The sequence below is a fragment of the Arachis ipaensis genome, chromosome B10 (genome assembly GCF_059453495.1).
Source record: "Arachis ipaensis isolate K30076 ecotype BB chromosome B10, ASM5945349v1, whole genome shotgun sequence".
In the NCBI taxonomy this organism is placed as follows: Eukaryota; Viridiplantae; Streptophyta; class Magnoliopsida; order Fabales; family Fabaceae; genus Arachis; species Arachis ipaensis.
In genome coordinates this window covers 126,693,892-126,698,624 of record NC_142435.1, presented here as the reverse complement: position 1 = coordinate 126,698,624, position 4,733 = coordinate 126,693,892, and the positions used below count along the sequence as shown (strand labels likewise).

The following is a 4,733-nucleotide window of genomic DNA, read 5'->3' as shown; positions in this document are numbered from 1 at the left end:
AATCTCCGTGGGATTCGACCCTTACTCACGTAAGGTATTACTTGGACGACCCAGTGCACTTGCTGGTTAGTTACACGGAGTTGTGAACCATGGTCTTGGCATCATGTTTTTGGCGCCATTTCCAGGGAAAGAAAGAGCAATGAATTTTACATAATTAAAGTGTAATCACGATTTCGCGTACCAAGTTTTTGGGTGGAAAATTGGTTTTGAATTTTGAAGGTAGGTGGAGTTTATGAGGTAGGTTTATGGGGAAGAGTGGATGGATGTGAGTGGTGAAGAGGTGATGGGGAAGAGAGATTGAGGTGATTGGTGAAGGTTTTTGGGGAAGAGTGTTTATGGGGTTGTGTGAAAGAAAGTGGTGAGAAGAAGTGAGTGGAGGTAGGTGGGGATCCTGTGGGGTCCACAGATCCTGAGTGGATCCTGTGGGGTCCACAGATCCTGAGGTGTTCAAGGATTTACATCCCTGCACCCATTAGGCATGTAAAAATGCCTTTGCACACAACTCTAGGCGTTCAGCGCCAGGTTGGTGGCCATTTTGGGCGTTCAATGCCCATTTGTGTGCCATTTCTGGCGTTGAACGCCAGAACCATGCCTGTTCTGGCGTTCAGCGCCCAGAAGCTGCCCATTTTAGGCGTTCAGCGCCAGAACCATGCTCTGTTCTGGCGCTGAACGCCAGACAGATGCTCTTCCATGCTGTGATTTTTCTTCTGCTGTTTTTGATTCCGTTTTCAATTTTTATAGTTATTTTGTGACTCCACATGATTATGATCCTATAAAGACATATAATTAAGAAAAATATAGTTAGATAAATAAAAATTGGGTTGCCTCCCAACAAGCGCTTCTTTAATGTCAATAGCTTGACAGTGGGCTCTCATGGAGCCTCACAGATGTTCAGAGCATTGTTGAAACTCTCCAACAACAAACTTAGAGTTTGGATATGGGAGTTCAACACCAAACTTAGAGTTTGGTTGTGGCCTCCCAACACCAAACTTAGAGTTTGACTGTGGGGGCTTGGGTTGACTCTGCTTTGAGAGAAGCTTTTCATGCTTCCTCTCCATGGTTGCAGAGGGAGATCCTTGAGTTTTAAACACAAGGGAGTCCTCATTCCATTGAAGGACTATTTCACCTCTGTCAACATCAATCACAGCTCTTACTGTGGCCAGGAAAGGTCTTCCTAGGATGATGGATTCATCCTCTTCCTTTCCAGTATCCAGGACTATGAAATCAACAGGGATGTAAAGGCCTTCAACCCTTACTAACACGTCCTCTACTTGTCCATAAGCCTGTTTTCTTGAACTGTCTGCCATCTCTAATGAGATTTTAGTAGCTTGCACCCCATAGATTCCCAGTTTCTCTATTACAGAGAGGGGCATGAGGTTTCTTCCTGAACCAAGGTCACATAGAGCCTTAAAGATCATGGTGCCTATGGTACAGGGTATTATGAACTTTCCAGGATCCTGTCTCTTCTGAGGCAATGTCAGTTGATCCAGATCACTTAGTTCATTGATGAACAAGGGAGGTTCAACTTCCCAAGTATCAATGCCAAATAATTTGGCATTCAGCTTCATGATTGCACCAAGAAACTTGGCAGTTTTCTCTTCAGTAACATCCTCATTCTCTTCAGAAGAGGAATACTCATCAGAGCTCATGAAGGGCATAAGGAGGTTCAATGGAATCTCTATGGTCTCTAGATGAGCCTCAGAGTCCTTTTGTTCCTCAGAGGGAAGCTCCTTATTGATCACTGGACGTCCCAGGAGGTCTTCCTCCTTGGGATTTGCATTCTCTACTCCCCTTGTAGGTTCGGCCATGGTGCTTATGTCAATGGCCTTGCACTCTCCTTTTGGGTTCTCTTCTGTATTGCTTGGGAGAGTACTGGGAGGGATTTCAGTGATCCTTTTACTCAGCTGGCCCACTTGTGCTTCCAAATTTCTAATGGAAGACCTTGTTTCATTCATGAAGCTCACAGTGGCCTTGGATAGATCAGAGACTAGATTTGCTAAATTAGAAGCATTTTGTTCAGAGTTCTCTGTCTGTTGCTGAGTGGATGATGGAAAAGGTTTATTATTGTTAAACATGTTTCTTCCACCATTATTAAAGCCTTGTTGAGGCTTTTGATCCTTCCATGAGAAATTTGGATGATTTCTCCATGATGAGTTATAGGTGTTTCCATAAGGTTCACCTAAGTAATTCACCTCTGCTATTGCAGGGTTCTCAGGATCATAAGCTTCTTCTTCATAAGAAGCCTCTTGAGTACTGTTGGATGCAGCTTGCATTCCATGCAGACTCTGAGAGATCATATTGACTTGCTGAGTCAATATTTTATTCTGAGCCAATATGGCATTCAGAGTATCAACTTCAAGAACTCCCTTCTTCATAGGCGTCCCATTACTCACAGGATTCCTTTCAAAAGTGTACATGAACTGGTTATTAGCAACCATGTCAATGAGTTCTTGAGCTTCTGCAGGCATTTTCTTTAGGTGAATGGATCCACCTGCAGAAGTGTCCAGTGACATTTTTGATAGCTCAGATAAACCATCATAGAATATATCCAGGATGGTCCATTCTGAAAGCATGTCAGAAGGACACTTTTTGGTCAACTGTTTGTATCTTTCCCAAGCTTCATAGAGGGATTCACCTTCTTTCTGTCTGAAGGTTTGAACATCAGCTCTAAGCTTGCTCATCTTTTGAGGAGGAAAGTACTTGGCTAAGAAAGCCGTGACCAGCTTATCCCAAGAGTTCAGGCTGTCTTTGGGTTGAGAATCCAACCATAATCTAGCTCTGTCTCTTACAGCAAAGGGGAAAAGCATGAGCCTGTAGACTTCAGGATCTACTCCATTAGTCTTAACAGTATCACATATCTGCAAGAATTCAGTTAAGAACTGAAAAGGATCTTCAGATGGAAGTCCATGAAACTTGCAGTTCTGCTGCATCAGAGAAACTAATTGAGATTTCAGCTCAAAGTTGTTTGCTCCAATGGCAGGAATGGAGATGCTTCTTCCATGTAAATTGGAATTAGGTGCAGTAAAGTCACCAAGCATCTTCCTTACATTATTATTATTTTCGGCTGCCATCTCCTCTTCCTGTTCAAAAATTTCTGAAAGGTTATCTCTGGATTGTTGTATTTTAGCTTCTCTTAGTTTCCTTTTCAGAGTCCTTTCAGGTTCTGGATCTGCTTCCACAAGAATGTTCTTATCCTTGCTCCTGCTCATATGACAAAGAAGAGGGCACAGAAAAATAATAATAATAATAGAGATCCTTTATACCACAGTATAGGGATCCCTTTGTAAGTGGAAGAAAAGGGGGAGACAAAGAATGTAATATAATGGAAGAAACACAACTGTGAGGAGGGTTGAGATGTGAGATGAGATGTTAGTAGATGAATGAATAAATAGAATAAGATGGGAGAGGGATAATTTTCGAAAAATATTTTTGAAAAAGAGTTAGTGATTTTCGAAAATGGTTTTTGAAAAATGTTAGTATTTTTCGAAAATTTTTTTTTTAAAATCAAAAATAAAAATAAGAATAATTAGTTAATTAAAAAGAAATTTTTGAAAAAGAGGGAAGATATTTTCGAAAATTAGAGAGAGAGAGAGTTAGTTAGGTAGTTTTGAAAAAGTTAAGAAACAAACAAAAAGTTAGTTAGTTAGTTGAAACAAATTTTGAAAAGATAAGAAGTTAGGAGGTTAGAAAAGATATTTTGAAACCAACTTTTTGAAAAAGGTAAAATGAGAAGATATTTTTGAAAAGATATGATAGAATTTAGTTTTTGAAAAAGATTTGATTTTTAAAATCACAATTAATGACTTGATTCATAAGAAATCACAAGATATGATTCTAGAATTCAAAGTTTGAATCTTTCTTAACAAGCAAGTAACAAACTTCAAATTTTTGAATCAAAACATTAATTGATTATGTTATTTTCGAAAATTTGATATAAAAATAAGAAAAAGATTTTTGAAAAATATTTTTGGAATTTTCGAAAATAACTAAGAATTTTGAAAAATATTTGATTTTTGAAAAAGATTTTGAAAAAGATAAGATTTTCAAACTGAAAATTTGATTTGACTCATAAGAAACAACTTGATTTTAAAAATTTTTGAAAAAGTCAACTCAATTTTCGAATTTGATGAGAGAAAAAGGGAAAGATATTTTTTTGATTTTTGAAATTTTTATGAAAAACATGAAAATTATGCAATGCATGAAATTTTTAGATCAAAACAATGAATGCATGCAAGAATGCTATGAATGTCAAGATGAACACCAAGAACACTATGAATGTCAAGATGAACATCATAGACACAATTTTGAAAAATTTTGATGCAAAGAAAACATGCAAGACACCAAACTTAGAATTCTTTAATGCTTAGACACTAAGAATTCAAGAATGCATATGAAAAATAATAAAAGACACAAAACAAAAAATCATCAAGATCAAACAAGAAGACTTACCAAGAACAACTTGAAGATCATGAAGAACACCATGAATGCATGAAATTTTCGAAAAATACAAGATGCACATGCAAATGACACCAAACTTATGACATGACTCATGACTCAAACAAGAAACACAAAAAATGTTTTTGGATTTTTATGATTTTCTAATTTTTTGGATTTTTTTTTCGAAAATTAATTGAAAAATGAAAATAAGGATTCCAAAATTTTTAATATGAATTCCAGGAATCTTGCACTGTTAGTCTAAAGCTTCAGTCCAAGAATTAGACATGGCTCACTAG

General features: G+C 37.4%; 1 non-coding gene across 1 annotated transcript; it reads left to right on the top strand.

Moving 5' to 3' along the window:
• Positions 1-2,567: 2,567 nt before the first annotated feature.
• LOC148581641 (small nucleolar RNA R71) lies at positions 2,568-2,675 on the top strand. Its single transcript, XR_015895895.1, has one exon. It is a non-coding gene; the product is annotated as a small nucleolar RNA R71 (small nucleolar RNA).
• The last annotated feature ends 2,058 nt before the right edge of the window (positions 2,676-4,733 follow it).